This window comes from Triplophysa dalaica, chromosome 3, assembly GCF_015846415.1.
Source record: "Triplophysa dalaica isolate WHDGS20190420 chromosome 3, ASM1584641v1, whole genome shotgun sequence".
Classification (NCBI taxonomy): Eukaryota; Metazoa; Chordata; class Actinopteri; order Cypriniformes; family Nemacheilidae; genus Triplophysa; species Triplophysa dalaica.
Window position 1 is genome coordinate 9,349,377 of NC_079544.1, and position 13,199 is coordinate 9,362,575.

General features: G+C 39.0%; 1 protein-coding gene across 1 annotated transcript in view; it reads right to left on the minus strand.

The window, feature by feature from the left end:
• ppp2r3a (protein phosphatase 2, regulatory subunit B'', alpha) overlaps positions 1 to 2,187 on the minus strand; it is a 65,270-nt gene extending 63,083 nt beyond the window's left edge. Inside the window, exon 1 of the mRNA XM_056743499.1 lies at positions 2,056 to 2,187. The gene's annotated coding sequence lies outside the window, so the exon portion shown is untranslated. The remainder of the gene's footprint in view (positions 1 to 2,055) is intronic.
• Positions 2,188 to 13,199: the final 11,012 nt, after the last annotated feature.

The window sequence follows — 13,199 nt, forward strand, 5'->3', positions numbered from 1 at the left end:
CTATAATTGGAACTAGAAGTTCAGTTCCAAACTATTGATTCTATCTATTCTCCATATGTGGTAGGAGCTAGCAGGCTGTTAAGTTTGAGGGGTTCATGAGATGGTCAGGGCTGTCTGCTCTTTCTGAAGATCTTGTGCAGGTGTGGCCTCCATGAAAGCTACTTGAGAATCCAGCTGTCCTTTCATGTCCCGCACACGGTGGGACAACCGTTCAAATCTACAGCAGGCAGCAGTATAGCAGAGCTTCCATTCAGTGACAGATTACTTCCGATACAAACTCTGACTGGGGGCTGTTAACATTCTTTTCCAAGAACCCTTTATAGATCCAGTGTGCTTCTTATTGATCTTACAGCGCTGACCTTACTCAAATGTTGTCTAATTTGGCAACCCAGAAATAGACTGTCTGGGCCACCAAATAGTTTCAAAAATGACCAGTTTTGCTTGGCTCAACTAAAACAAGGACAAGGGGAGGTATATAGACTGCACTGGCATAATTGTATGCCTCTAAAATTGCTATGTGCAATTCGTTGGGAACGTGTGTAATACTGCATGCACGAGCTGCATAGAGAACCGTATGTATACAAAAAGACGTTTTAAATATCAGATTTGCAATTTAGAATATTTCTTTATTATATCATTTATATTTTAAGCCTATGTGTCCAGACATTGCTGACCATCTCTTCATATGGCCTGGCCTTTATAAAAGCAAATCGGCTGGTCTGAAAACACACTTTTCTGCAGGGCCACACACGTATGGCCTGTCCACAAAAAGTCTCATTGTAAGGGTCAGTGGTTCATTCCTAACCTCCACATGGAGTTTAAGTAGTTCCAGTCAATAGCGAGCCAGGGCAGGATGGGATACAATGGGAAGAGAAGCAAACCACAGCTGACCAAAGTCTTACCAATACGCTCCACTGTGGCATGTTGGCAGCCAACCAAACCCGTGCAGTCTGGATGTGTGGGGAATAATCGAACCAGCTGCCAAACGATTTCGCTCTCGGGATGCACATTTAGGAAGCACATTTTTCACATATTGGTTCCACTGAATAATTCAGTCGCCGTAATGTGTCCAAGAGTGGAAGAAAACATGTTAGAGACAACAGGCTGTGATTGACCCAGAACGATCAATTCCGGCACTTAGCGAGTGATTAATGTAAGAGATCCCGTAGCTGTGATCCGGTGCTATTTTGGGCTAATTAGAGAGGAAACGATCCTGGCCAGCCGTCTCAGTATCTGTCAAGTTATCAGGCTAGTGACAAAGAACAGAGCACAGCTCAAGGTTGCTCTCAAGCAGGACAAGCATGCATTTAGTGCAGGCGGGATGCCCAATTACACCCACAGCGGAGAGACCCCACCGAGATATTTATAAAGACAGCATGACAGAGATCTGATCTTTCCAAGATGCACAGGACACAAGCGCTGTGCCAGTTCCCAGCCAAGGATGAGTTAAACACCAACTCAGTCAAACTGAGCATTTAATTGAACCGTCTGAAAGCTTGAATTAAAGCAACACCTTTAGCTAAACACTAAACAGGAAACTATGCATTTAAAGTTTAGAATAATCAAGTGATGTATAAATGTTGTTTTACAGCACCATGCCTGTGAGGATATACAATATGAAAGGCATTTAAACTATTCAATCACATAAATCATTGCTCCACTTTAGTGAATCTGACAAACATAAAGTACATCAGGAATGCTACAAATGACATATTTATATAAGTGCCGTTTACATTCACTCATAGCGAGCATACAACGCAGTGCGTTTACAAACAAATGCACGATACGGTTTAACAGTCAATGCGGTAACGTTAAATCACGCTCCAGTCCAAACACTGTGCATGAAACTCACAACACTGCACAATATCCGCTTACAAACAGCGAAATGTGATTTTCCTCGAACCGCAACTTTAACAATAAACTCGATTTTGAACTTAAGCCTCTCTTGTTCAGTCAGAAAGACGCGTTATGTGACAATCACGCGCAACTTCTACGCAAACGTGAGACGTAAGTATCGCAAACGGTCAAAGGCTCGATACGTCGACGAACACGTACCGTGTCGCTCCGGGTTGAAGGCGTGTCATCTGGGATTTAAAGACGGTTCGATATCCAAAGCGATAGTTCGGTGTGTAATGTGTCGTGGAGTAAAAGCGTCACGTCTGCGTGCTGTCAGCAGCCAGTGCAAAATGAGCGGAGCCACAGCGCGCGCGGACTGGGCAGTTCCTCACGCACACACACACGCGTACACACACTGGGGCGGGAATTTATAAACGCTGACACTGAACTTACCGTCCTCTCGTCTCTAATAGATTGATCAATATGTCTCTCTTTATTTTTAACACACATGTTGTGATCTACATCAGCTATTGTGTTGTGTATGGAAGACATTTTAGGATCCATGCCTTAATTTTTACAAACAAATTGCTTTACAAGTCATTTCAACGCTTCTTTTAATGCGTTCGAGTAATGTAAAAACTTTTGATAGTGTAAAATAGTGGGTTGACATTATTTGTAAAGCCAACTTGAATGCTATATCATGGAGGCGTGGCCTGCTTTCCACACATATACTTTAATGTGTTATGTTATATGAAGTCCAAAATGATCTGAGGCTACATTTCATTTAACTTTTTAATGATCAAAAGAAACTAAAAAGAAGGGAGACACTATTATGTCTTCTCTTGTTTCTACAATCAGAGAACAAAGACTGTGTGTCAAACGGGCACCTGATGTGCAGATACATTTAAAGTTAATGGGGCTGTTAAGTGCTGTTGAGGCTGCTTGTCCTTCATGCTTCAGTTATCACAGAGACATTTGTGAGACTAAGGAACATGAAGGTTTTGGGTACAAGCCAGGCTTGATTTTTAGTCCGTGGTCTTGAGAGAGAGAGAGTCCTCATCTCTGTATGTTATAGCCCCTCGGCGTCATTTCAACTCCATATTTTCACAGCATATCATAGAGCAAGGACATGCCAAAAAAAGAAATCCATGCCAAAAAATCTTGCATGTAACTGAGGTCACATATTTGTGTAATTTGGAAAAAAGCTATACAAAGCAAACAGATTGTACACTCTCGCTCATACTATTCATAATGGAGTCATTAAGGACTAGAGGCAGTTTCATCCAATATCTGTCTAATAGAGTGTTTGTTATATCTTAGAAGCAACACTTTCTCTCTCCCAAATGGACTGTTGCAGTCTGTCCCTGAGGAGACGCGTTTTTAACATGAACCTTCTCCCTTACTGTATAAACATTTCTGTAATACATTTGATGAATTCTGTGATATCTTGATACTTATCTTTATTTCTTTGGGTGTTTGTACACAACTGTGTAACTAACTCTCAAAAGGTATACTCCCTTTCTTGAACTCTAAACAAAAAAAACATTAGGTTTCCTAAAATATGTCAAACTGATACTAACCATTAAAACTGACTGACAAGTTCTGTATTTGCGGGCATACACTGAGCCAAAATGTCATGGTTAAGGGTTTATCAAGGTTTGGTATGTTGCACTATGTTTTCAGACAGACTTTTAGTAATATGATAACATTCACACCAGTGATTCCCCACCATACTACATATAGTTCACCTCAGGGGGTGTTGACTCAGGTTCCAGGGTACTTGGAAACATTTTAGTTAGTCCTTTAAAATAAAGGTTGTAACTTACATTATGGAGTTTGATGGGTTAAAGTGTGTTATTGCTATTTATCTCATGAGTTTTTTGTTGTAAATGCTATATTCTTTTAAAGACTTGAACACATATAAGGTATAGATGAAGAGATACTTCAGCCTTGAGGCTTTGTGGGGACATAAGACAATATGTATGGGCAACACTGACATACAACAGATAGTATAAGCTTAAAGCAAATCCATATCTTCCATATTTAGTTTAGAAGTTAATCACACTTTAAAGGGTTTAGTTGCTAAGAGTATTTCAATGGCATACGGCTTTTACAATTGGTCCACAAATATAAAACATTTGGTTTGCTTGGTGTGTCTGAGTCAAATCAGATGCTTTTAAAGTATTGTAATATGTATTAAGCTACAAAATAGAGTTGCCCTTTAATCCACATGGCGAGCAAATGAAATAACAATAAAAAGTTTAAAGACTAAGCTCATTAGAAAGAATTCCGGTCATCATGAAAGGAGCGAGAAGACCGACAAGGTCGACCCCTCGCCCAAAATCAACATTTTTTAGCAGGGGACAGGAGATTCTTGCAGTCTTCTGTTTCTGTGGCTTCCAGGCAGATGACACTAATAGTGGATACAATTTGCTGTAATAGCAACAATATGGGAGGGTGTTTTGTGAACAATTGCACAAGACAAATTACTGACAAGAAAGATTTTTGAATGTTCTTCTTTCAATGGCTTAAATGTGTCACCAAAGTGCCACAGTTCCCTAAAGGTCATTTGAAAGAACATTGATAAAGGGGAACATTTATTTTCAAGCGCCCATCATTATCATATAAAATTGTGATTTTTGCTTCATTTTTACATACCTTTTTGTTGTCACTCACACAGGCCGCATAACATTATCAGTATGTGAATTGTCCTCTATACAAATATTGATTGGGACTGCTGTCCGAGAGCTGCTCACACGCATGACCCCTCCTCTTTAGTCACAGCTGTCCGTGTCTTCACCTACAACTGAGATGGAAAATCAACTAGGGGAGAAGAGTATCAGTATTGGCTGGGCCACAGAGAAGAGCAAAGCCACCAACAGGATTCAATTAAATCCCAGAGGAGCTGATGGGAAAGAGAGTGGAGAAGTCAGCTGCTTGGACAGAAAGGAAGTAAAGAGCTCTTTCACTCAGGAAGAGGAATAAATGTCAAGAATCTGGTGCCCTGCCCGTTTCTCATTGTTCTCCATGGGTGCTGGTCAAAGTCGGGCCGCTGTTGCCCACTGGCAACCAAACACAGTAGCCATTGTGCCTCCATGTCAGGGGTCAGCGCTGAACCATGAAGGCCTCCACATCAGAGCACTGGACTCACGCCAAGGAAGATGACCCCAGTGATCTGCCTCAAAGGCGTACGAGGGAAACGTGATGGGATCCGGAGCTGGCTAATGAACATGAAGTTTCTTCTCATAGCCTTTTAACGAGCACAGATTTACAGAGACACTCCCGACCTCCCTGCTCTGTTATGGTGTAATAAAAAACTCCTCGGCTAACTAAAGGTCCATGCCTCAGAAAAACACAATTAAGGCAGTCGGTATGGTTGTTCCACTCTATCAAGTGTAAATAATGAATGAAAAACAACCATGGAAGATAAGCAGTGCCGGTGCAATGGAGTGTCAAGACTGAAATGAGCCCAAAAAAACAATTGCATGTTAAGACTAGGTTTAGAGGATTCAGAAAGCAAGTTATAATGAGTGTTTACAACGAGCGTTACCAAACTGTGAGTAGCCAGGAGACGTCACACTCAGAATGTGCAACAGTGAATACTGTAAATGCAGTAAACATCCTGCGTTCACACAGCCAGTGACTTTGTGGCTGTGTGTCGTCTGAATCTTTCTATGATGTCATTCGTAGGCGTTGGAAGTTATGCTTGTCTTGGTAACAGTTAAAAACACATGGGTAATGCAAAAGTCACACTGGACTTTCAGATTGTTAAATTTCTTATGACCGCAACCAGACAAAAACGTTAATAAAAAATGAAATTTATGCATGATGGATTCAGACGTATTTGCACTTTATTGTTGTGTTCTTTAAAGATGTATTTTTATTATTTGAAAAGGTTAATTTTCAGCCCTGCGGTGGAAAATGAAACCATTTACCAGTCAGCATGGCCAGTCAGTGATTCATTTTTCATAATTTATTCAAATATTGATGTCGGATATTCTGTAAGGCTGGAGACTGTAGTGTATAGGCCTACTGTGAGTTAATAATACCTCGTTATATAGAGGGTTTGCACCTAGGTCACGGTTTGGTCAGTTACCCCACATTGGAGATACTCGGATCTAAACAACAGCATGGATTGCACGTTTAATGTACTACATTTAAAGACGTTGTACTTCTAATATATGATGTCTTAACCACGGAAAAAGAGCGTGGAAGCTTCTAAATCATATAGAGAAGGTAAGCAGGAAAGGCGCGATATTTTGACAAACTAAAGATATTAGGTGATGTCTATTTATAGGTAGTACTCCAGATATTTTTCCCGGTCCAACTGGTTAGTACAGCCCAAAACACAACAATAATTGACCATTTTCAACAGCAAGATTCATCGAAACTTGTGAGCTCCATTCGGTTCAGTGGCATTGTTTACGTTCAGTACCGCGAATATGGCCGACTTCCGGATTGATGACGTATAGAGAAAACCCTCTATATGCGATGTGAGTAAACAGTTCTTATTAACAGCTTTTTAATCTGTGGTCCTGCTTGAAATAAATATATTCTTTGACCCAGAAACGGTATTTCTTAAGTCACCACTTAACAACTGAATGGTCGCTATAGATGATTTTAAAGTGACAACATAAACAAACGTTACAGCGCAAGCACAAGTTTGTTTACTGCCCTTAACTTCTGGTACACTTTCGCAAACAATAGAGTGCATGTAGATTATTTCTGAAAACAAGCAAAAGAAACCAAGAAGTACTGTGACTTGGCTCAAATTTTCATTTAGACTGCTATACAAAGCTCAACCACTATGTAGATGTCAATGTACCAAACGGTTTCTTTAAATGCGCCCAAACTACAGGGCCAGTTCAACAAATTTTTATTTAATAAAATGAACGTATAACAAAATCGTTGTGTCGTTTATTTAATTTTATTGTTAAACAATAAAATAATTATACAATTTAATATGAATATTAACATAACATAATGTAGTGGAGTAGGCGGCGCGAGACCGTGGTTCGAGACCAGCTGTGCGCACACCGGTCTCGAATCACGTAGGAGATCGAGAGCATATAAGAGAACGAGCGACCGGACCGTCGAAGACAGAGGACCGGGCCCGGACATGTTTTACGTTTGTATTTATGTTCTTGTGTTTCACTTCCGTGTTTTGTGATTTGTTTTGTTCGCCGGCGGTCGGCCTTGAGGGGCCGCCGGCTGTTATTATTTGATTAAAATGTTTAAATGTCTGCCGGTTCCCACCTCCTTCCTTTCCTAATTTGAATCTTTTTACATTGGTGCCGAAACCCGGGAGGAAGGAGAGACATGCTGTCGGAGAGTCCTCAGTGGTCTCGCGGTGCCGGAGAGTTCGGGCAGCGCGGACGAAGGGCGTCCGCCAGTGGCTGCCTGAAGCGGTGGTTCTGGGGAAATGGAAGTGCACAGTGCGGCCACCGCCAAAGCTTCAGTGCGACGGCGACCTTTGCAACCTTTGGAAGCCGCCCCGACTCCCTGATAAAGGAGGAGCCACCGCCGTCTCCACTACAATAACTTGTAAATTGCCATATTATTAGACACTAGCTAAACACAGACTGCAAGTTAACTGCAGTCCCGGTCGGCATGCGTGTCCTCATTCGGTCTGGGCCAAGAAAAACAGTGACAGATCCCTGCTGGACACACAATAACTTATTAAGTGTTTGCGTTAGTTGTCTGCAGGAGGATGGCAGCCATTATTTCCAGCTGCTGAGTCCAGAAACTAGTCTTAATCAAAGACTGTTGATCCAAAGACTTGGTGGGCTTGAAAGCCACGCTGAGCCATAAAAATTCAGACATACAACTTTTCCATATGAAAATATATGTTGAGTGAAGCCCCGCTATTTAAATTTCAGTAGCTCCCAGCTCCATTACCACAGTGTGGCTTTGAATATCATTAATAAAACATCGACAAAAATTCAACATTTTTTCCAACCTCTGGCATGACAAAAACTGCCATATGAGGTACATCGGCAGCAGAAAGTCTGGGCTCATTAAAGGGTCGCAGTCACCGTAGGTGGACAGAAGCCTATACTAACGCAACACACTTTGCAACTGTCTACAAATCCCAAGTATAAAAAGCCAATGATCTGACGTATTAACATGCGGCTGAAGCAGAATGCGCTACTGTCGAGACTAATGGCACCGCCGCAGCTCAACACTAAATGGCTTGAGGTTGTGTTCAGAGTCAGACTGTTCAATCGGATCCAGTGCCAGATTTGGCCTTAGGGACCCCTGAGCTGAGCCCAGACATTCCTTCTGGGCTTACAGTTTTGATTATATGCCCTTTTCAAAACAACATTTACGTAATATGTAATTGCTCCTTGACTTTGAGAACTTTGTTAATCATTAACTAAAATAACAATTATCAAGCATCCAATAATAATATGTACAAACAGAACTAAAGCACATTTCATCACAGCCTAACTCGAGCTGTCTACACTCTTTCAATTTCATGCCTTCTCTGGCTTGATGGATGTTTTCTTTACAGGTTCATGACGTTCTTTTTTATTTTTTAAAAATAAACTTAATAAGAACATGCTTTCAGAAAATTGGTTATGTGATGAATACTTCTGCTTTGCCTTAAATGGCCTTAGGGTGCCATTCTGTACACATTATAAATAAAATAAAAAATATAAATTCCATAAATCTCATGGTTTTATGCTTCTCCAGAGGAGGAATGGCAACAGAATACTTCAATCAAAAACCTCATTTTATTTCTGTAAGCCATTCAGTAAGTTGCCAACTAAATTCAATCCCACAGGACAATGGGCAGACTGCTGACAAAACAGCTGAAGGACATGAATTTAAAAACCGGCTAAACTCTGTTCTTATTTGTAACGTGCACCTGCCGTTAATGTAATATCTGTATGAGTTTATTACAAAATTAATCATTTTAAGTGACAGCTGATGGACTTTATATTTGCCGTTAATTTAATTTAAATTTGTTTTTATTCATTTTAATTGTATTATTATGGAAAAAGTGATAGTCAAAGGAATTTATGGCAACAGTGTTTGCTTCAAAACAACAGACAACAAGCACCCATGAGGCATCATAAGCAAAAAGGTCTTGTGCAAGCCAAGCAAAAAAATCCATTTATATGAACAAAAGTGCTTACGGTCAAAGTAAAGTATAGACCTCCAGTTAAGTGCAAATCCTAGAAACAGTTTTTGAACAGAATCTTTGCTAGGTAGAAACAGACAAAAAATGGCCTAAACCATTCTTGTAGTGTTTTATTGTTTAGTCAAAGCTGTTTTAACCTAAATAATATCATTATTTCAAAATCTTGTGCGCTTAAGCCATGATTTACTCAATTCATGCACTGTAGCTTAATGGGTAAAATTCCTTGATAACTTCCCGTGAGGTGAAAAAGTGGGGAAGGGAATGAAAAACCACAAGCAATAAAAGGAAATAAGAGAAAAAAGTGAAACAGAGACTGTTAGTGAGAGGCTTAGACGTAGAAGTGCTGAAGGTTGCCAACTAAAGGATGGGTGTGATCTTCTCTTGTCTGCTAAAAAATGTCTGCAGTGATGTGTCCAAGGCTCAAGGCCAGACTGCTGCTTACATCAGCACACATAAATACAGATCACTGCATTGCAGAAGCTATGAGCTAAATTCCCTTTAAGTCAATTTAAACACGATAGTTACTGTATTTACAGTAAAATATATAGGAAACAGTAGCCTACCTGCTGTTTCTTCAATCCTTGGTTGGTACAATACAATTCTTGTTTTGCATGTTTCACAGGAAGTTCACAGTAAAGCTAGAACTAGTATTATAATCCCACGGGCAAACTGGAAATAAAGTGTCTTGAGAAATCAGAATATCTGACATGTGAAGCATCAAACAATAGGGTTAAACCATTACACTCCCAGCTGGTGGCCCATTTCTTGAACAAGATTCCCCTCCTGATTCTTATCCATTCACACTTAGCACCACCCTCAACTATCACTCGAGCTTCCTCTAATAGCTGCTTGTTTTTCCTCGATAACTCTGATGTCACTTTGGAACAGAGAATAAAACTCTTTCAAGCGCAATTGTGTTGCCTGACAGAAGTTGTGACAACCGTACAGCTGGATTGTTATAATTATTTTTTTCAAATAACAGTAACACAATTCCAATGGAAACCAGATCAATTTTTTCTGGGTCAAGCATTTAATCAATATGTCATTTTTGACAGGGAAATATCAAAGCTCCTTTGAAGTCAAAGCCCTTCTCTGTTTTTCAGGGTGAACTGTATCTCCTTCCATCGGCTCTTTGATTACATTGAGATTTGGAGCGGAATGAAGGCAGTTTGCCGAGGGGAGTGTCAGTGTGGAATTTGCAGGAATCTGATCTGGATATATGTACAAGCGTACCTTCAATTCAGTGAAACAATCCTTTTTGGGCAGATCCTTCAACTGTGGCACAGCCTGGCATAGACTCAAAACTGAGAAAGTGCGGTGTGTGTATGTGTACCGTACACACTTCAGATCTCCACACACTTAACCCTTCCAAAAAGATTCAACCAGAATAAAGCAGCATGAATAAAAAATAATGGTCAGCCAGCATTGTTCTTTTGCTTGACCAAGACAACTGGTTAAGGTATACACCAGCATCCCATACTGACGATCATCATCAAAAATACAATATATGCGCTGGTATTAATGAAAAGAGAAAAACACATCATTATAAAGTGAATATATTTAAAGGGATACTCCACCCCAAAATGAAAATTTTGACTTCATTTACTCACACTCAAGATGTTTCAAACCTGTATAAATGTCTTTGTTTTGTTGAATATAAGGAACAATATTTAGAAGAATGTTAGAAACTGACTGGTGCAGTCACTGTTTGTTTTCCCAAACTTTTCAACTTTTTCAAAATATCTTCCTTTGCGTTTAACAGAACATTTTTTTATTTAAATGTTTAGAACAACTTAAGGATGAGTTATTCATGACAGAATTTTCATTTTTGGGTGGACTGTCCCTTTAACTGTGTGTCTCATACTGAAATTTTGAAAGCAGCTGCAAGTTGTAACTCTTCTCATAAAGATTTTCAAGAAGTAATGTCACACTGCACATCATTTTATTTGCAAAATGTGTGTGTACTTTACTTACTGCAAATACAGTCACTGTCTGAGAGATGTTAAAGCACCTTCTCTGGTTAAATAAAAGCCTTCATATGATGTGATGTTTCTAGACATGAGACAAAAGCGATAAAAAAAATCTTTATTGAAACATTGACATTAATTGAAGTCATTTGTTTGACTTATTCAGCCTCCACTGCTTTCACAATTAAAAGACGTAAAAGTTTTCAAGACTAAAAATAAATCTATGTTAGAGAGAACAGTTCACCCAAAAATGACAATTTTGTCATCATTTACTAACCCTCAAGTTGTTCCAAACCTGTGTACATTTCGTAGTTCTGCTAAACACAAAGAAAGATATTTGGAAGAATGTTTGTAGCAAACACCATTGACTACCATAATAGGGAAGAAACATACTCTGGTAGTCAATGGTGCCCCAGAACTGTTTAGTTTTCCACATTCTTCAAAGTATCATGTTTTGTGTTCAACACAACAAAAAATTGTATACATTGATTGATCAACTTGAGGGTTTGTAAATGAGGAAACATTTTCGTTTTTGGGTGAACTATTTTGTGTATTTAGTATAGCAGCACATTTCAGAAACAGATGTGTTTGTCATTTGTTTTTTAGCATTCTAGATCCAGTTTTGATAGCTTATATGTTTTTGTGCATTAAGTCTAATAACAGCTGTGTTTAAAGTCATCATGCGCTAATTGCTCATGTGCTTAATCAAATTTAAGGTGGTAAACCTTAACTCACCATGACAGACAAACACAAGCCTTGTAAAAGCATCATTTAACACAAGAACCACCGGAGTTTGCTGTATACTGTACCTTAAACTGCCAGCGGGTAAAATATGAATATTGTTTTGGTATTGCTTTAAAACATATTATATCTAGAGACAGGAAATTATTATTTTAAGTCATCAAGCATGTTTTTGTGCGGTTGCTTTATGTTCAAAGCTAAAGAAAATCACTTTTCTTAGTGATATAATCATTGATGCAACGACAGATCCAAGCGCACAGTTTCACCTAAATAATTATAATTTGTTTAGTTATATCATATATAAGTTGGACAATAGAACAAAACCTAAATAATAATTTTTTGAAAATAGTTTTTAACAACATGGGATTGTAAATAACAAAATTTTTGTAAAAAATCAAGCGACATTTTAAAGAGCAGATTGCTTAATTGATGTTTAAGGATTAGGACACATAAATTGTACATCTGTATGAAAATACGAAGTGCCTGTTCGTACAAGTTAGTCATAACATTAAAATGCAAATAAAGGTGCAGGTTAGCGTGGCTTGGTTGTGATGCCTGCAGGTTATTTTAATAAATATGCCTTCTTTGTAAGACATCATGCTCAGATTTCTCTGAACTGAACCTCTGAGCTGAGCTCATATTTTCTAACTGAAAATAGATTTTCAATTCACTTTCAAATTTAATTGTCAGCTTGTTGTTTAATTTCAAAGCTGCTGATAGGGGTATCAAAGAACTTTAATCTCAAAAACTCATTAATGTCCCTCTGTTTAGGATTAGAACATTAAGGGCCTGGACAAAGGAGTCTTTTGACTTTAAGGACTTTCTGTGACATCATCTGCCCTCTCTCCTCTCAGATGTAACTGCAGTAAATGAAAGTTGGCGAATGTTCCTGTGGTGATTGAGGCCAGCAGTGCAACTCCAGCCCAGAGGAACATGATGAGAGATGATGTCATTGTGAGTAAAACAATCTGAGCCTCCTGTTATTTCAACAAGCTGTTCAGAGGACTGCTGTTACTGATCCAAGTAACACCATGTGAAATGAATTATTTAGTGTTTTATATCTCCACTCGTCTCACATCTTTTCTCATGGGTGTCTCCCTGGATTTGCCCTGCCAATATGCATTAACAGATCTTGTAAAAGCAAGTGTGAGTCTTTTAAGTGAGTTACGTCTCTGATTTCTGTTGGTGTAGATTCAAAAATATATAGAAGGGATAGTTCAGCCAAAAATTAAAATTCTGACATCATTTACACACGCGCGAGTTGTTCCAAATCTGTTCTAAATTACTAAATTTCTTTTCTGGTGAACACAGAGAAAGATATTTGGAAGAATGCTTACGGTTCTTGGACCCCATTGACTACCAAAGTAGGAAAAATTACTTTACTTTTATTTTATTTTTTTGTTCTGCTAAACACAAAATAATATATTTTGAATTAAGTAGAACAGCAAACAGCTCTGGTGCACCTTTGACTACCATTGTCCTTTTTCCTACTATGGTAGTCAATGGTG